The sequence below is a fragment of the Pristiophorus japonicus genome, chromosome 17 (assembly GCF_044704955.1).
Source record: "Pristiophorus japonicus isolate sPriJap1 chromosome 17, sPriJap1.hap1, whole genome shotgun sequence".
Lineage (NCBI taxonomy): Eukaryota > Metazoa > Chordata > Chondrichthyes > Pristiophoridae > Pristiophorus > Pristiophorus japonicus.
This window is the reverse complement of record NC_091993.1, coordinates 98900117-98926253: the sequence shown is the minus strand read 5'-3', so window position 1 is coordinate 98926253 and position 26137 is coordinate 98900117.

The window sequence follows — 26137 nt, the reverse complement described above, 5'->3', positions numbered from 1 at the left end:
CAGCCGGCGTGTATGTTGTACCATGTACATTTCTGCTCAAAACCAACATTCATTTAGGCACAGTACTGGCTGAAACTTCTTTGTTCTGCGAAATCTGCTTGGTGTTGTCGCTGGTGGACATAAATGCCTGGGCTATCGTTATGGCTTTACACATATTCGGAGTTTCTACAGTCAACAGTTTGCGAAGGATTGTCTCATGCCCGATGCCCAGTACAAAAAAGTCTCTGAGCATTTGTTCTAGGAATCCCTCAAACTCACAATATCCTGCAAGGTGCTTTATTTCGGCGATATAGCTTGCCACTTCCTGGCCCTCCGATCGTTGACACGTGTAGAACCGATGTCTCGCCATCAAAACACGTTCCTTCGGATTTAGGTGCTCCCAGACCAGCGTACACAGTTCTTCGTAGGATTTCTCCGTTGGTTTTGCTGGGGCCAGGAGATTCTTCATGAGGCCATAGGTTGTTGCCCCACAGACAGTTAGGAGGATCGCCCTTCATTTGGTTGCATTGTCATCCCCTTCCAGCTCATTGGCCACGATGTATTGGTCGAATCTCTCCATGAAGGCCTCCCAATTGGCCCCCTCTGAGAACTTCTCCAGGGTGCCGACTGTTTTTTGCATTTTCGCGCAGTTGTTCGTTACATCGTAATAAATGGTCAGACTGAGTACTGTGTGCAATGAGCAAGTGTGACCTTAACTCCTTTATTAAGGTTCCAGCGTGCAGGTACCTCGTAGGTGGCCTGTTTATATACTGTGCTCCCAAGGCATGCTGGGATCCCTTGGGACTCCAACAGGTAGGCCCTCTGGTGGTCAGGTGTAATGCAGGTTACAAGGGGTTAAATACATAACATCTTTGTTCATGTTTGGTCTGGCTGTGCTTTGTCAACTACTGCACAAACCAAAATCTACTTTCCCTTTCCATACAATATAATCTTCAGTTAGTTAACCTAACCAGAAACCGTCCACTCAGGGTTCAGGTAAGCAATTGCAGCACTAACATTCTGTTGTGACAGATACCTCAATTTGTTCGTGACTCAGCTGCCTGACCCCAACTTCATCTATCAAGGGAATGTTGAAAACTATCTTGGAGAAATCAATTGCTTCATCCAGTGGGGGCTGAGAATCATAGAATCATAGAAAAATTATGACACAGAAGGAGGCCATTCGGCCATCATGTACGTGCCAGTCGAAAAAGAGCTACCCAGTCTAATCCCACTTTTCAGCACTAGGTCCATAGCCCTCGAGGTCAAGGCTCTTTAATTGCACATCTGAGTACTTTTTAAATGTGATGAGGGTTTCTGCCTCTACCACCCTTTCCAGCCGTAAGTTCCAGACCCCCACCACTGTCTGGGTGAATTCTTTTTCCCCTCACCTGCTAATCTGAGGAAGGACATTCTTGCTATTGAGGGAGTGCAGCGAAGGTTCACCAGACTGATTCCCGGGATGACAGGACTGACATATGAAGACTTGTATTCAATGGAATTTAGAAGAATAAGAGGATCTCATAGAAACATATAAAATTCTGACAGGATTGGACAGGTTAGATGCAGGAAGAATGTTCCCGATGTTGGGGAAGTCCAGAACCAGGGGTCACAGTCTAAGGATAAGGGATAAGCCATTTAGGACCGAGATAAGGAGAAACTTCTTCACTCAGAGAGTTATGGACATGTGGAATTCTCTACCACAGAAAGTTGTTGAGGCCAGTTTGTTAGTTATATTCAAAAGGGAGTTAGATGTGGCCCTCGCGGCTAAAGAGATCAAGGGGTATGGAGAGAAAGCTACTGAAATGCATGAATGGTGGTGCAGGCTTGAAGGGCCGAATGGCCTACTCCTGCACCTATTTCCTGTGTTTCTATCTCCCCTCTAATCCTTCTATCAACTACTTTAAATCTATGTCCCCTGGTTTTGGCCCCTCTGCTAAAGGAAAAAGGTCCTTCCTATTCACTCTATCTCAGCCCCTCATAATTTTATACAGCTCAATTAAATCACCCCTCAGGCTCCTCTGTTCCATAGAAAAGAACTCCAGCATATCCAATCTTTCCTCAAAACTAAAATTTTCCAGTTCTGGCAACATCCTCATAAATCTGCTCTGTATCCTCTCTAGTGCAATCAAAATTTTCCTCTAATGTGATGACCAGAACTGTATGCAGTACTCTAGCTGTGGCCTAACTAGTGCTGTTACCGTTCTAGCATAACTTTCCTGCTCTTGTATCCTATGCCTCGGCTAATATTGGACGGCATTCTGTTTGCCTTTTTAACTACCTTATCGACCTGTCCTGCTACCTTTAAGGATCTGTGGCCATACACTCCAAGTGTCTCAGTTCTTCCACACCTCTCAGTATCCTTCAATTTATTATGTATTCCCTTGCCTTGTTGCACCTCCTCAAATGCATTACCTCATACTTCTCTGGATTAATTTCCATTTTCCACTTTTTTGCCCAACTGACCAGTCCATCGATATCTTCCTGCAGTCTGAAGCTTTCCTCCTCACTGTCAACTGCATGGCCAATTTTTGTATCATCTTTATTACGCCCCCTATATTTAAGTGTAAATCATTGATATATACTACAAAAGCAAGGGACCAAGCATTGAGCCATGCGGCACCCCACTAGAAACAACCTTCCAGTTGCAAAAACACCCGTCAACCATTACTCTTTGCTTCCTGCCACTGAACCAATTTTAGATCCAATTTGCCTCTCTCCTTTGGATCCCATGGGCATTTACTTTTTTTTAAATCAGCCTGCCATGTGAGACCTTTTCAAAAGCCTTGCTAAAATCCATGTAGGCTACATCAAATGTACTGCCCTCATTGACCCTCCTTGTTACCTCCTCAAAAAATTCAATCAATTAGTCAGACACAACCTTCCCTTAACAAATCCATGCAGACTGTCCTTGCTAGTACAGGTTGAGCGTCAGAAGCCTCGGGACCGAGGCCATGCCGGATTCTGGGTATTTCCGGACTTTGGAACGTCTTTCTGACATCCCGAGTCCAGAAATGCTTGCGCCCAGGTTCTGATATTTCTGGATTTTGCAACGCCATTTTGTAGTTCTTCGCAATGCATTTCTGTCGTCCTTCAGAACGCCTTGCTGTAAGTCATGAAAACTTTAAATCGCAGTTGGGTCGGATGAGGTCGGGTCGGGTGAGGTGAAGTCGGGTCGGGTGAGGTCGGGTCGGCTCCGTTCGGGGTCATGGGGCGCTGCGATCTGATTGCGGCTCCCGATCTGTGCGGTTTCATTTGGAGGCAGGCAGGGGCCGGCTAGTTTGGGGAACTACAGTGTGTGTGTGGTTTTCAGACGGCCCATTTTGGAACTGCCGTTTGCAGAGTTTTGCTGGGGTCTTGCGCTGGCGGTTTTAGGTGGACTGCTGGCGTGCAAGGCTTAGGGGTGCCGTGGTCTGCATTTTAGGCGCGCCCGGATTCTGGCCAAGGGACGGGGACATGCGTGCGCACCCAGGAGCACCGGTGCTTGTGAAGACCTGGAAGAAGAGGTAGGGTTGGAGTTTTTGTTTTTTCATTTCTGTGAGTTTGATTTGGGGATTTTCCCTGGGCCCTGGCGGCAGTAAGCGGTTTGGCAGGGTGTCTGGATTCCGGAACATTTTACGGATTCCGGACGACCCTGCCACGGATCGGCCCGGTGTCTGGATTCTGGAACTCCGGATTTTCGACGCTCAACCTGTATCAGGTGTCTTGACATTTGTCGTGTCCTTAGCCCTGAATAGGTACTCAATAATTATGATTAAATACATTGGGTGACTTCAGAGGACAGCATTTCATTTTGTCCCCCGTAGCTATATCAAGCATTCATTAGAGATCATGCTTTATTTGTGTTCAACAAGTCTGAGAGTGTGAGCAGCCAACTTATTTCTATTCCTCTGGCAACACCATTCTCTGACAAACTGTTAGAAACTTCACGAGAGTGGGCTTATTTTCCCTCCCATCTTATGGGGAAGTGTCTCTGTTCTGCTTGGGCCTTCCCTCTGATGTGATGATTTGGATAAACAACTCACTGTATGGGGAATTGTTGCTGAGCATTTGTGCCCCATCATTCTGGCCCAGCACAATGTTGCATTATTATGTCACCGAACCACCTAGACAGTTCTCTAAATTCTAATAATCACAGGTATTACCATAAAACGTTCTTTTGCTTTCCCATTCGTCATTCACAGCAGACAGTGGAGTAAAATAAAACCTAGCTCTCATGCATGGAATTATTTGACTTGCATCTCCTTCTGGCCCACGGGAGGGGAATTCAAATTGTCTTTCAGTTCAGAAAGGTTCTTTTTATTCATCCAGCAGCCTTTTTTTTCTGACACTGGATTCAAAGTGTGGTTTCAGAGTGGACAGAAGGTGAGCTGAAACCAAAGTTCAAATTCATCCAAATTCTCATCTTTACTTATGACTTATTTGTGCTGATGTCATTTAGTGGATTCGTTTTTGTTAAATCATCAATCGCCTCTTGTTAACTGATTGCAGGTTTGCTTTTGAAGAACTAAACCTTGTACAATACCTGAAGGTCAACCTCCATGGAATGCCTTGGCTCTGACAGCTTGTATATATGAAGATAAATTAATAGGCATCCTAACCTCCCCTCTGGAACCAGACAACATGAGCCCCAGCAACTCATTCCATCACATAGCCACAAATTAAGTTACTGTGATTCAATTTGCAAGTGGGATCCTTTATACTCCCATTCATCAGAGAAGATAGATTTTATTACATAGCTACAAAACTGCTGCCTGCTATAGTCACTCATGCAGGGGAAGGCATCATCAGTGTATTATGACATTTAATCAATACTCACCAAGAGTCTGTGAAGAGGTATTAGACTCAAAGTTCCAATGTGACCACAAATGTTCCATTGACTGAAATGAAATTCAGATCTTGATTTTAACCTGTGCTTATAATCATTGGTCCTTTTGTCATTTGCTTTTGTTTAATTTTATACATTTTTTATACTTTATGGGGGTGAAATGGCCCCTTTTTATAGCCTCGAGGGGGCGCTAACAGGGCCGAGTGGACTTTTCACCAGGGGGAGGCGGGTGCTACCGCCTCCCGGGAAATTGCCCGGGAGACACTGCCATGGCAGCGCGGTATTCTGCGCCCCGTGGTATCCCCACGGTCAGCACCCCAGGCTGCCGTTCAACTGCTGATGATATCATCGCCTCCCCATTAAGGAGCGCCCTGAGAGCTGGTGTCGGTCAGCTTCACGACCCGCGAAGTTGACGTTGACATCCACTTGCGCCAGCCTTGCGGCCCACGTGGCAATTTCCCCCGCGGGGCGTTAACGGATCGATATGGGGCGGTGAAGGGTCGGTGCACACGGTGAGGATGTTATTGCCGGTTGCACGGCAGCCCGGGGCACTAACCATGGGGCACGACACTGCCATGGCAGCGCCTCCACAAACTCCCGAACAATTTCCCGGGAGGCGGTAGCACCCCCTCCCCCAGACAAAAAGTCTCCTCTGCCCTTTTAACGAGCCCCAGGGGTGCTAACGGGGCTATAAAAAGGGGCAATTTTGATCCCACTATTAAGTAACCATTGAGCAAGATTTTGGCACCCTCTTCCCCATGCTGAGGAAGATTTTACTCTTAACTCTCTCCATCCTCCCCACCACCACCTCCTCCAAGTCGGCCTGTACCTCTCTATTTGCTCCTTTCTCCCTCCCCTTCTTCCCTCTCCCTCCCCTTCTTCCCTCTCCCTCTACCCCACAAAATTAGTCCTCGCCCTCTAATTCAGTTTGGCCTCAGAAATTCCAAATCGGTCATGATTACACTTGTGCGACATAATGAGAGATCGACTGACATATTATTTATAATCATGTGTGGTGTACGCAGTGCTTGTCCACAAACTTCATTCCTATTGTCACGCTTTTTTGCTCATGCTTTTCTGGCTACATTTGTCATTGTAAATTGCTATGTCAACATATCCCATTCAATTTACTTACATCAACTATCATGATGCAGTTGCAAGTACTGGCCATTAGATGCCATGGTGGTGTGAGTTTACAAAGGCTTTCTCCTAACTATGTTGTATACAAAAAGACTTTGGGGTCAAATATAACGCAGCGGGAACCAGGCAGATGAACAGTACAATCAGACAATTTTATTTACCGCCGTGTTCCGCTGTAATGATGCTGGCCGCTATTTTAACTCCTGATTTTATTTAGGTGGCTGAGACGCCCACCGGAAGCAGGTGGATGCCTCATGAATGCATGGAAATTGGGGTCATTCGAATCCCAATGGGATTTTAACTAGGTGGGTCAGAAATCTCACCCAGCTTTCAACCTGCTGAGTAAAAAGTTGAGGGATTGGCTTCATAAACTGACTGACTTACTGACCGCAGAATTATTTAAAGGGACACTCAGCTGTAGCCACTCAGATCATTGGGATCCAATTTCCAGGACTACATCTAGGGCTATACAGCCAGACAGATATAAAGCCAAGCAGAGCGACTTTATAATTAGAATAGTTGTTATTTACCACAGATAGTCTTTATAATTTTTAGAGTTTGTATAAATGCATACCGAATCCAAGATTTCAATTCTAAAGTAGCATTCCATTCTCTATTATGTAGTAACTCTGACCTAAGTATAATCATGAGTATAAATCAGTTTTCAGCTAAACATCCATTATCATTTATTAGAAAGTTGACTCGTGATGTATTACATTTAACCTTCATTAGCAGTTTTAGAGTGATTGAAGAAGCTGAAATTTGGCTTTTTGCCTAACATTAACTCCCTGCAGTGACTGGTAAGTATTTGAATTGCAGAATGCATAGCAATGTTAATGCATGGTGAAGCATACCGGACACAAATTCTCCATGGATTTTAATCAGCTTCTGTATTCTTGAAAAACTTTCATGACTGTCGTAATGAATCCAAATTATTATGCAAATCGGACATCAGGAGATTCCTGGCAAAGTCCCCATACGAGCCAATCTTTACAGGGGTAATCTTAACCTAACTTGCCCGGAGGGAAACAGGCAGCCATGGATCAGCCGCCCGTTTTACAATCCACCCGATTTCACTATCCGTTGACTTCAGTCGAAAGTAAAACTAGATGGGGTGCAAAGCGGGTGGCAGTTCGTGTCCTGCCTGGCGGGTCAGGTTAAAATGAGAAATCTCCGTTTGATTCTGAGTTAGTGCTCGTCAAAAATGGTACAACTCTGATCAGGTGCGACTTTAAAAAAAAATCTGTTCTGACTTAGAGTGTAATAGGATTCCACTAAATCTGCTGAAAGCAATTAGAGTGTCTACTAGGCTGTAAATATCTTGGACATAGTCAGTGAGAGTTATCCTTCTTTGTTTAAAGACTTTCCTGATGTTTCTAGTGAAATTGTCTATAATGATTAGAATAGGAAGTGGTCAGTGATTACTTAGTTAACTTTGTGTACATCTGTGTATTTGTTCTGGTCAGGGTGAACGTTGGCAGTGCTGATAAATTGATTATGTTTCCTACTTTCTGAGATCTGAATGAGATTTATATTTTAAAAAAAAGAATGTCAGGATTAATTGAGGTAAAATCACCCTACTGCCTAAATTGAGATTTTGTATACAGGGCCATTAAAGGATGAGTAGGATCAACTGACAGAAAAATGGCAGAAGTATGAACTATTTAACAAAAGTTAACAAAATAGACACTTCACTAGAGGATGAGCTTAAAAAGAATATCAATACAGTTGGGATAGAAAGGGAGAAAATAATTAACAAACTAGCAAAGCTAAAAGAGGATAAAACCCAACATCCACACACCCACGCATACTCAAGGAGGCTAGGGAAGAGATAGCAGAGGCACTAGTTACATATATAGAAAAAGGGAGATAAAACAAAATCTGGGGACTATAGAATCAGTCAGCTGGTAGAAAAGATACTGGAATCTATACTAAAGAAGTAATAGAAGAGCATGAAGAGCACAGAAAATATAATTTAAAATATAATTACAAAAATAGCATGGAATCTGAAAGGCCAAGTCATACTTAACTAACCTGAGAGAATTCTTTGAAGAGGTAATGGCAAGACTAGACAAGGGTAATGCAGTAGATGTCATGTACTTGGATTTTCAAAAGGCCTTCGGTAGGTACCGCACGGTAGGCTCATGACAAAGGTTAGGGCTTGTGGAATCGGGACAAATAACTGAGTGGATAGCAAATAGGCTAAAAAATAGAAAGCAAAGAGTAGGCGTAGATGGTAGTTATTCAGATAGGAGGAAGTTAGAAAGCAGTGTTCCACAAGGATCAGTGCTGGGACCACTGTCATTCATAATTTACATTCATGATTTGGACTTAGAAATGAATGACTCAATATCAAAATTTGCAGATGATACTGAACAGGGGGTGTAGTTAACACTGAGGAAGAATGCAGCATAATACAAGAAGACATTAGAAAACTTGCAGACTGGGCAGTTAAGTGGCAAATGAACTTTAACGTAGATAAATGTGAAGTGGTGCACTTTGGCAGGAAAAATTGAAACATCAACTACACCATGGAAAATTAAAAAGAACTGAATGGGGTAGAAGAAAAAAGATCTGGGGATACAGGTGAACAAATCATTAAAAGCAGTACCATAGGTCAGCAAAACAATTAAAAATACTAACCAAGCACTGGGATTTATTTCTAAGGGTATAGAATTCAAAACTAGTGAAGTTATGTTAAATTTGCATAGTACCCTGGTCAGGATGCACTTGGAACACTGTACACAGTACTGGTCTCCCAAAAAAAGGACATAGAAAGTACAAAAAACATTGATAAGAATGGTACCAAAACTGAGAGATTACAGCTATTGGGGAAGATTGAACAGTTGGGGCTTTTAGCTTTAGAAAAGAGAAGACTTAGAGGTGACCTGATAGAGGTCTTTATAATTATGAATGGGTTGGGCAGGGTAACTGTGGAGAGAATGTTTCCACTTGTGGGAGCCATAAATACAAGATAGTTACTAATAAATCCAAGAGGGAAGTAGGAGAAATTTCTTTACTCCGAGAGTGGTTAGAATGTGGAACTTGCTACCACAGGAAGTGGATGAGGCAAATAGCTTAGACGCTTTCAAAAGAAAACTAGACGAGTACATGAGAGAAAGGGAATAGAAAGTGATGCTGAAAGGCTGAGATGAGGCAGATGGAATGGGATGAGACCCGTAAGGAGTATAAACACCACGCAGACTAATTGAGCTGAATGGCTTGTTTCTGTACTGTATTTTCTGTGTGCCTCAAGCAAAGCTTGGTAGATCACCCTTTACCCGTACCAATATAACTTTCAATTCCAAAACTCTCTACCCTTCTATCTTATTTAATGCAGTTAGATATTTCGTGGTCTGTGTAGTGTATGGAGAAAAAGTCAGACTGAACACTCAAAGTAAAGTGTGACCTTAGTCTTTTATTGCAGGTCTCCAGAGTGCTTCTCCAACCTGTAAAGCCTTCTTAAATACCTGTGCTCCCAGGGGATTATGGAATCCCATGGGACTCCGGGGAATGAACCCTCTGGTGGTTGTACAGAGTAAATACAAGTCCACATATATAACAGTCTGATTCTGCTATGATTTGGAAACCTTTGGAACATTGCTGACAAATTATCTCTTCAGTGTCTAACCAGGCTGCCAGGGCTGGCATTGAGATAACTCTTTGGAGAGATTGAGTACTGTAAGTGGTTTCCTTTAGGTGTTTTCGAAGCACCCCCACCTTACAATAGTTCTGGCACTGGGAGTGATTACTGTACTGAACAGATGAATAAGTCAGGGACGAGTATCTTTGTCTCAACTGGCAATGCTTTTATTAAAGTTAAAGCACACACCTGCACCCAGTAAAACCACACACACCCTAATGTGTAAAACAAACAAATACAGTACAATACACAGTCTGACCCATCTAAACAAGCCCCTATCGCGAAGTACCCACATCTAAAACCTCCCCTGAAAACCTCTAAGATATTGTTTGGGAGAACCCACGATACCCCCTCACACTGTGGCTGTGATCTTAAAAGATGTGTGTGCAGAAATGATGCTCACCGATTCGTTGGCTTACTCGCTGCTTCTCCTGATGAAAATGTGTCTCTTCTGGTTTCTTCTCTTCATCCCATACAGAGGGCTTGGGCCTTGTATAGGCGAAGCGAGCGAGAGCAAGAGAATGAGCTGTGGCCAGCTGGCCTCTTTTATAACCCCATACTGTCCGCCCCTTTCAGCCTGAATAAAGTTTGTTGTTGTTTCAAGGCTTCCTGTGGGTCTGTCTTTTTGCTCAATAAAGTTTCCTTGTTTTCGAAGCTACTTGTTTTGAGTCCAGTGATGGGTTTTCGCTTCTGACAGGTCTGGGCTTAATGGCTTTCTATTGTTCTGGTATCTCATCCAGGTAATGGCTCGATTACTGATCAGTTCACCTGATCTAATCTTTGACGAGTTCATGTTGCTTAACAATGGACTCTCCATTTGCTCATCACCTGCGATGAATTGCCTTATCTTGGCCATTGTCTTCCGAGACCCCCTGCCCATCATTCTAACATGGAGAAGTACCTGGGCCCCTCCCACAAACAGCTTCCAGCTTTTTCTACGGTGAGAAAAATATGTCCAACAAATCCTTGGGGATTAAAACGCAATGTCCAGATAATGTCCAATAAATCCTTGGGGATTCGATGCTGACAGTACCATAGGCCTATATTCTCTAGAGTTTCGAAGAATGAGAGGTGATCTCATTGAAACATACAAAATTCTTACAGGGCTTAACAGGGTAGCTGCAGGGAGGATGTTTGTTCTGGCTGAGGAGTCTAGAATCAGGGATCACAGTTTCAGGATAAGGGGTAAGCCATTTAGGACTGAGAGGAGGAGAAACTTCTTCACTCAGAGGATGGCGAATCTTTGGAATTCTCAACCCCAGAGGCCTGTGGAGGCTCAATAGATTTTTGGATATTAAGGGAATCAAGGGATATGAGGACAATGCAGGAACATGGAGTTGAGGTAGAAGATCAGCCATGATAAGCCAAATGGCCTACTCCTGCTACTAATTCTTATATTATTATGTTCTTATGGTGGTTGTACGTCCTCTTTAACAAGGCGTGGTGGGCGGGGGCATGGATAAGGTTGGCCTGGACACATGTATGACTAAACCATCTAATTCTAGTTGAAAAATGGTTGAACGGGCTGCTTTTCTGACAGTCAGGGGCCAACTTTTCTGACCTGCGTTTCATCTCAAAATGGATTGTAGAATGTTGGAGGCTGAAGAATCAAACAGATAAGTTCAGGAATCCTCCCTAACAGTCCAAATGTATCTATGTAAAACAATACTGCAGTACTGCTGGGAACTGCAATCATTATAATAATGTAATAAGAATAATCAGACAAACAAATGAGGTGAGAAGGAAACATGACAGCAAATCAAAAAAAGGAAGGAAAATAGTGATGGAGAATCACAGATCAAAACAATATTAGAAACAAATGAATAGATTGAGTGAAAAAGGAAAGCGTGAGAGATAAGCAAAACCAAGTGGGGAGAAATTCGGTCGTGCCTCATTTGGGGTGGTAACCCAGGCGGAGCGGTAATTTTAGTGCCTTGAAAAAGTTTGCGCCCTCCGCCCAGAAATTCATCAGAATCGGGCAAAGAGCTAACGGGGCGCTAAATCAGCCATTGCACACCAGAGCTGGGGGGACGCTAACGAAAATGCCAGCGGTAAATTTAACCGAGTCATTACGTTTGTGCCACACTCCGAGTCAGATCCCGGGAAAAGCCGAGTCTTAAAGGCGCGACATAGTAATGCACCCATTAAAGTTTTTAAAATCACTTTTTCTCAAACTGACCTCTTATTTCTGTCTGCTGCTGCAAATGCGGAGGCTCGCCACCGTGCTGTGTGTAAACGTTGCGCTGACTGTGACCTCCGACGGAAACGCTTCCTCATCCCTTCAAGTAGCCACCAGTTAACGACTCTGCGAGTCTGTACTGATTCTTGTTCCAGACATTGTTCTTGGCGGCTGCTAAATGAGGAGGCCGCACCTAATTTTCCAACCAGGGCGCAAGCGTGGCAATACATTACGATCAGAGTAATTGTCAGCAGCGATTGGTTTGCGTCCCCGGTGAATCTCTAATGAATTTTCGGTCGGAGCACTAAATGCTGTGCACCCGGTCAGTAACTTCTTACGCTTCCGCTAACACCCCCTTCTGGCCGCTAACTGAGGTGTCAGCCAGCTGAAAATCTAGCTCAAGGTATTTTAGGACAATTAAATACACATAGACAATAGCATTCAGGAATAGGTCTCATTGAAAACCTGGTACAAACCTTCTCAATTTAAAATGAAGTTTCCTCCACTTTTTCGTCTGTTGTAATTCCTCCCATTGTTCTTGATATTGCACCTGCTCGTCAACTAAGAGCCAGTCTGAGATTTAAACCTACCTTGGGGAGTCTCATTGTTGCTGATGTCTTATGGAGAGGTAGGCTTTTTACTGCTACACTGTACTGCATCTTGTAGAGCCCCTAAGAACAATTGCCACTGAGCATTACGAACAAGTGAATCTGTAAGACAGAGAAAACAGGGATTCAAAGTCATGACTGTCCTATCACCACAGCAACCAGAACCATGGAGGTTTGATCCACGCTTACCTAAAAACCTTTTGAAATGTCCCCAAAAGCTTTAACCTTCAAATTAAGCTGTGACATACCAGCATACGAATGCTTAATGCTTTTTCTGAAATTCTTTCCACTGCTATTTAATGGTGACATTAATTAATTTCAGATAAATAGTTTAATGACTCCACTAAAATGGTTAATCATTCATATGCTGGTATCTCACAGTGTAATTTCAGGAATTTTTTGCCTTAAATTAGAACAATGATTTCTTTTGACATGTGCTGATTAACACAAGGCTTCTGGTCTAGGGGAAGGTTCATCATTTTGGGATTGACATCATTTTTACTGACTTTCAACAGAGTTAAAAAAATGTTTTGAGGAATTGCAATGGATTGAAAAGTATTTTTCCATATATTTGTGGGATATGTGCAACCTCTATCCTGGATGGTGTGTGACCCTCGGCCTACTAACCTGTCCATGTAATATCTGGAACTTTACCTCAAATATTGATTGATCAAATGTTTATGAACCCCTGCTATCTGCTATTTTTCCCACAAATAAATCCTGCTGCTTGTTTACATGATTGTTTTTGTGATGTTTTGTTGGTTATCATAAAAGGCTTCTACTTGGCTTGTAACTTACTGGACAATGTCAGAACTATAGAGAGCTATACAAGATATTAATAATGCAAAAAATTAATCTTGCCGAGAAACATAGAAAATAGGTGCAGGAGTAGGCCATTTGGCCCTTAGAGCCAGCACCACCATTCAATAAGATCATGTCTGATCATTCCCTCAGTATCCCTTTCCTGCTTTCTCTCCATACCCCTTGATCCCCTTAGCTGCAGGGACCATATCTAACTCCCTCTTGAATATATCTAATGAACTGGCATCAACAACTCTCTGCGGCAGGGAATTCCACAGGTTAGCAACTCTCTGAGTGAAGAAGTTTCTCCTCATCTCAGTCCTAAATGGCCTACCCCTATCCTAAGACTGTGTCCCCTGGTTCTGGACTTCCTTAACATTAGGAACATTCTACCCACATCTAACCTGTCCCATCCCATCAGAATCTTATATGTTTCTATGAGATCCCCTCTCATCCTTTTAAACTCCAATGTATAAAGGCCCAGTTGGTCAAGTCTCTACTCATATGTCAGTCCTGTCATCCCGGAAATCAGTCTGATGAACCTTCGCTGCACTGCCTCAATAGCAAGAATGTCCATCCTCAGATTAGGAGACCAGAACTGAACACAATATTCCAGGTGAGGCCTCACCAAGGCCCTGTACAACTGCAGTAAGACCTCCCTGCTCCTATACTCAAATCTCCTAACTATGAAGGCCAACATACCATTTGCCTTCTTCACCGCCTGCTGTACCTGTATGCCAACTTTCAATGACTGATGAACCATGACACCCAGATCTCGTTGCACCTCCCCTTTTCCTAATCTGCCGTCATTCAGATAATATTCTGTCTTCGCGTTTTTGCCCCCAAAATGGATAAGCTCACATTTATCCACATTATACTGCATCTGACATGAATTTGCCCACGCACCTAACCTGTCCAAGTCACCCTGCAGCCTCCTAGCGTGCCCCTCACAGCTCACACCGCCACCCAGTTTAGTGTCATCTGCAAAATCTTGAATACGATTTCAAGTTAAACCATAATTGCAGGACAATAAATAAATAGAAAAAGGCAAAAGGCTAGTTCAGGATAGATGCCAGGAAGTACTTCTTCACACAAGTACAAAGAATGATTAATACTTGGAATGATTATCTAGCTCGGCTGATGAAGGCAATAGGTGGGGTTCAACATGCAGTTAGTGACTGTGATGCATTGTAGCTTTCTACAGAAGATTGAGCTAAATGAGTTAAATGGCTGCCCTTTATTACCCTTCTCTTTTTTGGAATGTATTACTTAGAGATACTGGGGCCAAAATTGACCTTCTCTATAAGCTCCATTACTGCCTCGAAGAGGTGGGAATGGAGCGGAGAGGCTTTACCGACCGGGGGCAGACAAATGGGCTGACCCGATCAAAATTGTCCCCGGGTTGAAAGCGGTGCGAACGGGTTTCCGCACCATCTGTTTTCCCACCCATCGGGCACGCTTTGACCCCACACTGATCGGCGATCCCTTTACACCCCGCGCAGGAAATTGCACCGTGCAAATTGCCTCGCGAGAGCAGAGCGGCCACTGGTCGGTGCCACTGACAGCTTTCCCTGGCGGGAAGCTGTGTGTGCCTGGGCAGTGCGTTCACCCTTAAAGGGGAGGGCGCACTGCCGGTGCCTCCATTCTATTTTAATTATCTGCCGACTGCCAGGTCGGCCCGACAATGGTGCCCATGGGGCTGACCGGGCAGCCCGCACCCCCTCTTGGGTGCCAGGCCGCTGGTCCAGCCGAAACCCTCCCTGGTAGCCCAGTGGACCGAATTAAAATAGAGTTCGCAGCAGCCCTCCTCTTTAACTGAAGGCACTGATGACTCATTGGTGTGGCCCACTCGACAGAACAGCACTTCCGCCCCGCAGCTGCCCGGAAAACCGCCCCACTCCAAAAAAAAATTAAATCAGTTGAAAATCGATCGAATCTCCGTTCCATGGATTGTGGTGGCAAAAAAAGAAAAAAAACGAGGTAAGTGTGTTCCGTTTTGGGCGGAGGGCAATTTCGGCCCCACGGGCTCTGAAATTCCTCAGGATGTGATCATGGTGTAACTGTGTACTGGTACCCTGCAGTGTTGACCTCAATGGAGCTTGTCAGGTCAACGGGAGGGCAAGTGTGCACAAGCTCCACTATGGGAAGATCTCCAGGGCCACCTGCTCCATGCGGCTGGAAAATTCAGCTGCAGCCTGTCCTACATTGGAGGGTTTTGCAACGCATCTTCTCAAACTCTGCTATGTCTCCGCCAGTCCCCTGTGTAAGGAGTCCGAACGATTTAAAAAAAAATTAAGCACTATCATTAAGAGCCCAGGCCAATGGTGGGGCTCACTTTCACTCATCTGGGAGCTGGTATGCCTGAACTCACTTGGCACATCAACCCCCAGAGGTTTGCCATGTCCCGAAAGAGCCATGCTAGTGAGCACTCCCACTGTAGACAGTCTCCGCCCCTGTCAGCATTTGCTTTGTAAGGAACAGGCAGAGATTCTAGCCTTTGGGAATTCCCAGGAATGGCAGAGACGCAGAGCAACTGGGTCTCTGTTGTTTTCCAAGGGTTTCCCACCAGAATCTTGTGGTGTATTAGGCACATTTTATTTTCCTGTTCCACGCTCTGGAAGATTTTCCAGTTCCCGACCCATGCAGTGATGCATTTTGTACTGGTGGAATTGAGAAATAATGAATATATATCTGTCAACTGAGGACTGGTTAGAAACTTTGACAAGAAAACTCTTCTCTTGCAGCTCTCAGTACCAGAGGGAAGAAGCCAAAATTTCCTTCAATCTCTAGCTGTTTTCCAGTGCAATGTGCCAATCAGTCTGCATTCATTTTTTCCAGTGCTCATACTGTTTGACTTTCAGGATTAAAGTCCTCAAGTATTTCAAATCTGCCTCAACCCAATTATTATACAATGAGAATTATTATAGTTCCCCGATGGCGCTGCAAGCTGCTTGCTTTCAACTAATGAAGTCCCAAGATTTCTATTATTCTGCGCAAGATAAATTCTAACTGTGTCACCAAATTTATTGCACTAGAAATATCTCGTTGTCTAGTCAATTGTCAAAATGTCAATACCAAAGATATTAATATCATATTTACAAAGACTTAGAATTAACATAAATTAATAGTATAGCAAAATCTAATTAATTACTTAATCTCAAATATCTCTCAGATTAATGGTCTGATTTAAAAAAAAATTACTGCTAGATTTACTAGATTGCTACATTTTAATTAGGAGTTCTTAAACTCTTTTCATGCTGAACTGCAAATACTTCATCAGGTGAATGAAGCCTGGAAATTATGTTGTGCAATATTATTATACAAATGTTTTCATTTCAAATTTCTGTGTCCGATGTTTGAAAGAAATGTTAACCCATATAAATGAATTGGCTTAATATCTTTATTAACATAGAGAGAAATTGGCCTTCATAAAATACAGTGTAATTTTCAGACTTAAAACTGACAAAATATTTCATTAAAAATTCTAGAAATGCAGGTAATCTTTCATTATCATAATTATACGAGCAAAGGATTCTTAATGGGATTGAAAGGCTTTTTGGGCTGCGTATTTATTTTATATTTTCACTTTTCATGTAAATGTTTAATGGGTAGCTTTATTGTGACATTGTACATCTACTTGTAAACAGGTACTTTCCCTTTTAAATAAAAAGAAAACTCATAAGACATTTTACTTATGCTCTCTGTGTCACTCCTTGTCTCACCCCTTGGTTTCTCTGTCTTGCGCTCTCTTTCTCTCTCTTTGTTTCGAAGGGCAGTTAGAAGATTGCAAGGGGCCCGGGTCAGGTGTAGAAGATCGGTGTGGGGGGGGCGGTGGGCCAGGTAGAGGATGGGGAGGAGACCATGAGCGGCAAGAAGATGGGGAGGTCAGACAAGGTAGAAGATCACGGGAGGGGACCAGGCGGTAGAAGATCGGGAGGGGGCCAGGAGCGGTTAGAAGATTGGGGTGGGGGGGATGGTCCAGGTAGAAGATTGTGGGAGGTGGGGGGAAATTGAGAGGGGCAGGTCCGGGTAGAAGATCGCGAGGGTGCCAGGAACAACAAGATGATCGGGGGTGGGAAGAAGATCGAGTGGGGGGGGGGGGGGGGTTGGGAGAAGGATTGGAATGGAGGTCCGAAGAGGATCAGGGCCGGAGGAGCAGCATGGGGTAGGGTTTGGGGAGTGGGGGTGGGGTGGAGGGAGAGGGGTCCAGAGAAGGCCAAGGCTAGAGGAGCAGCACAGAGGAGTGGTCCAAAAAGGATTGGGAGTGAGAAGAGCAGCACAGGGAGGATGGTATGGGAGGGGGGAGGCCGGGGGGGGTGATCTGCGGTGTCATGGACAGCGTCTCCGATCACAGCGGGTGGGTTAGGCAGGGACCCTGGATCCAGGAGGAAGATATCAAGGCACTTACCTCCCGAATGCAGTAGTCCTCACCTTACTGTAACTGACGGGTTTCACGAGGTGTGCAAAGACCCAACCAGCTAAGGTTAAAGACAAAATGGAGGTTAAAGAAGTGTCTTTCAGCCTCATTGTAATATTTAAATAGACAACCTGCCTCCCAGCTCCCCCGGCCTGTCTCCGTTAAAACCAGAAGTAGGCGGATTCAGGTCGGGATTCCAATTTTTGACACGCTAACTTTCCCCACACCCCCAACTCACCCGTTTCTTTAGTTTAAAACTCCCCCCAGAGAGTCTGAAGCTGAGCTGTGCCCATAGCCCATTTCTACAATACAACAAATAGTGAAGGAGAGGAGTGTTCAGAATTAACCTCCAGACGCTCAAAAATATTTATTTAAAAGAAAAAATTAAATCTATATGTAACTGTCCTTTAATGCACCATTATATGAAGACCATGTAAAGAAATTTGATTCAAAGTTAAATGATACTCGCTGGAACTCCTTGTGGCAGGACTGGTATTCAGCACAGGAGACTTGTGTTGTTCATGCACAGAAGCCAGAAATATATCCGACTCCAAGGCCTAGTTTAATTATGCAAGCTCTGGGAATGGAGCAGTAGGCAAACACAAAGCTCCATGGAGGCCGTACAGAGAAAATGTAATTTGCGAGGAGGATGCAAAGGGATTTCAGGGGGATATAGACAGGCAAAGTGAGTGGGAAAGAACATGGCAAATGGAATATAATGTGGAGAAATGTGAAGTTATCCACTTTGGGAGGAAAAATAGAAAAGCAGAGTATTTTTTAAATGGTAAGAGATTGACAAATGTTGGAGTTCAGAGGGATCTGGGTGTCCTTGTACACGAATCACTGAAAGTTAACAGGCAAGTCTAGCAAGCAATTAAGAAAGCAAATGGTATGTTGGCCATTATTACAAGAGGATTTGAGTATTCGAGTAAAGACGTCTTACTGCAATTATATAGGGCCCTGGTGAGACCGTACCTGGAGTATCGTGTACAGTTTTGGTCTCCTTACCTAAGGAAGGATATACTTGCCATTGAGGGAGTGCAACGATGGTTAACCAGACTGATTCCTGGAATGGTGGATTGTCCTCTGAGGAGAGATTGAGTAGGCTTGGCCAATATTCTTGAGAGTTTAGAAGAATAAGAGCTGATCTCATTGAAACATACAAAATTCTTACAGGGCTTGACAGGGAAGCTGCAGAGTGGATGTTTCCCTCTGGCTGAGGAATCTAGAACCAGGGGTCACAGTCTCAGAATAACAGGTCGGCCATTTAAGGCTGAGATGAGGAGAAAGTTCTTCACTCAGAGGATGGTGAATTTTTGGAATTCTCGACCGCAGAGGGCTGTGGAGGCTCAGTCTTTGAGTATATTCAAGAAAGAGATCGATAGATTTTGAGATATTAAGGGAATCAAGGGATATGGGGATAGTGCAGGCAAGTGGAGTTGCAGTCAAAGATCAGCCATGATCTTATTGACTGGTGGAGCAGGCTCAAGGGGTCGAATGGCCTACTCCTGCTCCTAATTCTTATGTTATGTTCTGATGCAAAAGTTATTTGAAACTCTTCAAAGATGGGATATGCAAGCTCATGGATAAGTATAGTACATTTCTTTCTGGAATGGTTTAATTTTTTTGTATTAATTATATGATATAGATTTTATTTTTATGGGGTTCATAGTGAGATGGATAGAGAACCAATATAACCATTGGAAGAAATTTTACAAACACTGTTTTGTGATTTGATTGGTTGCTATTGTGGCGATTGGCAGTTTATTGGCTGCATTTTACCAAATAGAAAAAAGATATAGGGCCCAAGTTTCCACACGCGCCTAGAACGGCGCAGTCCCGACCTGGACGCCCGTTTTTCGCGCCACAAAGTGCGCCTAAAAAAATCCTCCGTATTCTCCACCTACCTGCAGGTCCTCTGGCCCTCGGCGCAGCCAGCACGAGCTGTGGGGGGGCGGAGCCAGGTCCCTGTGCTGAAAACAGTGCCGGGACCTCTGCACATGCGTGCTACAGTCGGCACGCAAGTGCAGTAGCTCCAGGCGCCGAACTGTGTGGGAGGGGCCGATGCACGCAGCCCCTAGCCCTGGCTGAATGGCCTCACTGGGGCTGCGTGAATAAGGCTCCTCCCACGGCCAGCTCCTGCTTCCCCCCCCCCCCCCAGTCCAGACCCGACACCCGCTCCCCGCCCCCTCCCCCGCCTCCGGACCAGACCCGACACCCGCTCCCCGCCAGCCCCCTGCCTCCGGACCAGACCCGACACCCGCTCCCCGCCCCCCACCCTGCCTCTGGACCAGACCCGATACCCGCTCCCCCCCCGCTGCCTCTGGACCAGACCCGACACCCGCTTCCCCCCCCCCCCGCCTCTGGACCAGACCCGACACCTGCACCCGCCCCCTCCCTGCCTCCGGACCAGACCCGACACCCGCTCCCCGCCTCCCCTCGACCCGACCCGAGCTCCTGTTCCCGCTCCCCGCCTCCCCGACTGGACCCGACCCAACCCGCGCTCCTGTTTCCGCTCCCCGCCCCCCCGACTGGACCCGACCCGACCCGCGCTCCCGACCAGACCCGACGCCCCCCCGCCCCCTACCCTGGACCCGACCCGACTCCCACTCCCGGACTGGATCCGACCTGACCTCCCCCCCTCCCTCCCTCTCTCTCCCTCCCTCTCTCTCCCTCTCTCTCTCACCCCCTCTCTCCCTCCCCCCCTCTCTCCTCCTCTCTCCCTCCCCCCCTCTCTCCCTCCCCCCTCTCTCCTCCTCTCTCCCTCCCCCCTCTCTCCTCCTCTCTCCCTCCCCCCTCTCTCCTCCTCTCTCCCTCCCCCCCTCTCTCCCTCTCTCCCTCCCCCCTCTCTCCTCCTCTCTCCCTCCCCCCTCTCTCCCTCTCTCCCTCCCCACCTCTCTCTCTCTCTCCTCCTCCCCCCTCTCTCTCTCTCCCCCTCCCCCTCTCTCTCTCTCCCCCTCCCCCCCCTCTCTCTCCCCCTCCCCCCCTCTCTCTCTCCCCCTCCCCCCCTCTCTCTCTCTCCCCCTCCCCCCCTCTCTCTCTCCCCCTCACCCCCTCTCTCTCTCCCCCCTCTCTCTCTCTCTCTCCCCCCTCCCCCCTCTCTCTCTCTCTCCCCCTCCTCCCCTCTCTCTGTCTCCCCCTCCCCCCCTCTCTCAATCTCCCTCCTCCCCCCGCCGAACCTAACCGAACCAAACCTCCCCGACCTGACCCAACCCAACGCCACCTACCTGTAAATCTGGTGCTGGGGACGGGCCCTGCCCGAAGTCTCGGGCCGGCCCGTTCAGCCTTCGGTCCCGAAAGGCCTGCCTGAAGCACTTTCACACAGGTAGGAAGATGGTTTATTTAATCTTTTCTTTGCTTATAAATGTTTATTCAGGTTGGATTTATTTGTATAATATTTGTATAAGTATAAATAAGGATTTATTATAGAATTTAATGACTTCCCTTCCTCCCCCCCCACCTCATTCTGGACGCCTAATTTGTAACCTGCACCTGATTTTTTAATGTGTAGAACAGGTTTTTTCAGTTCTACAAAAATCTTCACTTGCTCCATTCTACTTTAGTTTGGAGTACGTTTTCACTGTGGGAACTTTGAAATCAGGCGTCAGTGGCCGGACACGCCCCCTTTTGAAGAAAAAATTCTGTTCCAAAGTAGAACTGTTCGACCTGACTAGAACTGCAGAAAAAAAAATGTGGAGAATTGCGATTTCTAAGATAGTCCGTTCTCCACCAGTTGCTCCTAAAAATCAGGCGCAAATCATGTGGAAACTTGGGCCCATTGTGAGGACGAAGAGTGGAAGACTTTGCACACATATATGGCTACTAATCTGATTATATGACATTAATTTTGTGATGCTATCATCGGGGTCAAGTTTCGGCCTTTTTTTGGAGCAACTGGTTTAGAATGGAGTATCTTAAAAATTGCAATTCTCAGCATTTAGTTTGCTCCAGTTTTAGTAAGTTAGAACAGTTTCATTTTGGAACAGATTTTTTATTCAAAAGGGGGCGTGTCCGGCCATTTATGCCTGTTTTGAAAGTGTAGTCAATGAAAACTTACTCCAAACTAACTTAGAATGGAGTAAGTGTAGATTTTTGTACACTCAGAAAAACCTTGCCTACACTTTAGAAATCAGGCGTGGGTTACAAATCAGGTGTAGGGAACAAGGGGAGTAGGGGCGGGGGGGGGGCGAAGGGAAGTAATTAAATTTTACAAGCATTCAACAGTCTTACTTATACAAATAAAGAGCCATCCTGAATAAAAAATTATAACCAAAGCAAATACAAAATATTGAATATTCCTACCTGTGTGAAGCAGCAGCAGCCTTCGAGCTGCGGTGCTTCAGGCAGGCCTTCCTTCCATGTAGGAGACAGGGGCAGCGTCAGTGGCTCGATGGCAGCCGAAGACACAGCAAGCAGCCTTCGAGCTGCGAGGGAAGCTGAGGCCATTCGGCCACGGGATAGGGGCGGCGGCAGTGGCTGACGGCGGCCGAAGACACAGCAAGCAGCCTTTGAGCTGTGAGGGAGGCTGAGGCCATTCGGCCACGGGATAGGGAGAGGCAGCCAGATAGCCAGTTTGAAACTTAAATTTGTAATTGCAGAATGGGTGCTGCATTTTCAACACCACGGATTATGCAATGGTTCACCAGCAATTCACTGCATAGGAGAGAATTGATTGGAGCTCACCACACCAGGAACGTCATAGCCTGTAGGCTGATGGGCAGGAGACCTTACCCATGTCGGCAATATCGATCCAGGCGCTCGTACCTGGACATGAGCGAGGCTGATTGTGTCAAAAGGCTGCGTTTCCGCAGCGAAGTTGTCGTTGAAATCTGTGATATGTTGAAAGCAGGTTTGCAGTCCAGGAGCAGAACGCCAACTTCCTTGTCTGTTGAAGTGAAGGTAACAGCTGCACTTGCCTTCTATGCCTCGGGATCGTTTCAGGCTACAACTGGAGATGTGTGCTCCATCTCTCAACATGCAATACATGCCTGTATTTACCAGGTCACGGCTGCACTGTATGCGCGGAGGAATGACTTCATCAATATCCCAATAACAAGCGATCCATGAGAGGGCTGTGGGCTTCTTCAGGATTGCCGGCTTCCCAAAGGTACAGGACTGCATTGATTGTACCCACATAGCCTTGCGAGCACCTGTGGAGGATTCAGAGCAGTACAAGAATAGAAAAGGTTTCCACTCCATCAATGTGCAGCTCATGTGTGACAACAAGCAGCGCATCATGTCAGTCGATGCGAGAAACCCTGGCAGCACCCATGATGCGTTCATCCTACGTGACCGCATTATATCTGACATGTTTGAGCAGCAGCCAGAAGGGCAGAGCTGGCTACTGGGAGACAAAGGGTACGGTCTGACCACCTGGCTCATGATGCCCCGACGCGTGACACGGGCAGAAGCTGACCGTCAATACAATATGGCGCACATTGCGATGCGCAGCATCATTGAGAGGACCATTAGCATATTGAAACAGCGTTTCCGATGCATGGACCATTCTGGAGGCCACTTGCAATACTCTCCTCAGATTGTCGGTCACTTCACTGTTGTGTGCTGCATGCTCCATAACTTAGCCATCATGAGGCAGCAGGAGCTGGTAGTGGAACCAGAAGACCCACGCGAGGGTCCAGTGCCTGATAATAGTATTTTGGAAGAGCAGTATGAGGATGATGACGACGATTAGGAAAGCATGCAAGTGCCTGATGCCAGAGCATGAGGTCGGAGGAGGGCCGTCCATCATGCTCCTTTAACGATTGCTCGAGCCTTGCGCCAGCAGCTCATTCGTGAAATCTTCAATTACTGATGCCTGAGGGCTCTGCGACCACTGTTGCGCATGGACATGTTTATTCTTTGGAGTTGTTCCTACGTTGTGTTGTGTTAATGGAAGATGATTTCGTTTTAATGAAAAAATATTTTATTGAAAAGTTAATGTAACTGTAATAAAATATTTGTTGTATCAAACTTTACTTTTTAATATAACTCTTGAAGATCACTTAAAAACAATTAAAGTTACAAAGCAATTTCAATGTGAAAAACCTTACACTCTGAAGATCACTTAAACTTCAAGATCACTTTTAGGTGCAAAATTAAATAAGTTACAAAAAGTGAGAGCATTTACACTATAAGATCACTTAAAAATCCGAAGATCACTTATAAGTTATAAAGTTACAAAACTTATAAAACAATTTCAATGTAAAAAAGGCTACTACAGCTACATCAAGAACAAGAACAAAAGCAGCAAAGAAAGACTGCAACCATCTCTCATCCACATCTCAGTGAATGTTCACTTCTTCATGGGGGTGTCATTTGATTGGCCGGGCTGTGTGCCCTTATTGCAGCAGCTACCTCCATGAGGGCCTGTGCCGACACTTGCATGCCCTCCCTGACGGCCTGTGCTGTCGATTGCACTCCCTCGGACATTCCCTCACTAAGTTCCCGTGTCATTACTGCTATTTCTCCCGTCAGGACCGTCAGCTCTTCACACATGCACTGACGCTACCGATGAGTGATCGGGTAAGCTCATTGGTCTCCATACCCAATGCCACAACCTGAGCCGCATCTGTTGCACGCTGCATCTCAGGAAAGCGTGTCTCCAATCTCCTTCTCCTCTGCCTGGGTCTGCCTCGGGGCACCACTACACTGGGAGGCGCTGGCAGGGACGGTGGGACACTCGGTGTTGCAGACGGCAGTACTAGAGAGAGAGGCACGGGCTGGGACAGTGGGACGCTCTGTGTTTGACAAAAGCAAAAGACAGAAAGGAGATGAGTAAAAGTGGAGGGCAGAGAAACCCAAGGCAAAAAACAAAAAGGGCCACTGAATATAAAGGGGCTGCAGGAGGGGTCAAAACTAGAAATCATGGTTTAAAAACTAGTATTTAAACACTCTACCTAAACGCATGCAGCATTTGAAATAAAGTAAATGAGTTGACAGCACAAATCATTACAAATGGGTATGATTTGGTGGCCATTATAGAAACATGGTTGCAGGGTGGCCAAGATTGGGAATTAAACATACAGGGGTATCTGACGATTCGGAAAGATAGACAAGAAGGGAAAGGAGGTGGGGTAGCTCTGTTCATAAAGGATGATATCAGGGCAGTTGTGAGAGACGATATTGGCTCTAATGAACAAAATGTTGAATCATTGTGGGTGGAGATTAGAGATAGTAAGGGGAAAAAGTCACTGGTGTGCGTAGTTTACAGGCCCCCAAATAATAACTTTACGGTGGGGCGGGCAATAATCAAGGGAATAATGGAGGCATGTGAAAAAGGAACGGCAGTAGTCATGGGGGATTTTAACCTACATATCGATTGGTCAACTCAAATCGCACGGGGTAGCCTGGAGGAGGAATTCATAGAATGCATACCTTAGAACAGTATGTTACAGAACCTACAAGGGAGCAAGCTATCTTAGATCTGGTCCTGTGTAATGAGACAGGAAAAATAAACGATCTCCTCGTAAAAGATCCTTTCGGAATGAGTGATCACAGTATGGTTGAATTTGTAATACAGATTGAGGGTGAGGAAGTTGTGTCAGAAACGAGCGTACTATGCTTAAACAAAGGGGACCACAGTGTGATGAGGGCAGAGTTGGTTAAAGTAGACTGGGAACACAGACTAAACGGTGGCACAATTGAGGAACAGTGGAGGACTTTTAAGGAGCTCTTTCATAGTGCTCAACAAAAATATATTCCAGTGAAAAAGAAGGGTGGTAAGAGAAGGGATAACCAGCCGTGGATAACCAAGGAAATAAAGGAGAGTATCAAATTAAAGACCAATGCGTATAAGGTGGCCAAGGTTAGTGGGAAACTAGAAGATTGGGAAAATTTTAAACAACAGCAGAGAATGACTAAAAAAGCAATAAAGAAAGGAAAGATAGATTACGAAGGTAAACTTGCGCAAAACATAAAAACGGATAGTAAAAGCTTTTACAGATATATAAAACGGAAAAGAGTGACTAAAGTAAATGTTGGTCCCTTAGAAGATGAGAAGGGGGATTTAATAATGGGAAATGTGGAAATGACTGAGACCTTAAACAATTATTTTGCTTCGGTCTTCACCGTGGAAGACACAAAAACCATACCAAAAATTGCTGGTCATAGGAATGTGGGAAGGGAGGACCTTGAGACAATCACTATCACTAGCGGGGTAGTGCTGAACAGACGAATGGGACTCAAGGTAGACAAGTCCCCTGGTCCTGATGAAATGCATCCCAGAGTATTAAAAGAGATGGTGGAAGTTATAGCAGATGCATTTGTTATAATCTACCAAAATTCTCTGGACTCTGGGGAGGTACCAGCGGATTGGAAAGCTGCTAATGTAACGCCTCTGTTTAAAAAAGGGGGCAGACAAATGGCAGGTAACTATAGGCCGGATAGTTTAACATCTGTAGTGGGGAAAATGCTTGAAACTATCATTAAGGAAGAAATAGCGGGACATCTAGATAGGAATAGTGCAATCAAGCAGACGCAGCATGGATTAATGAAGGGGAAATCATGTTTAACTAATTTACTGGAATTCTTTGAGGATATAACG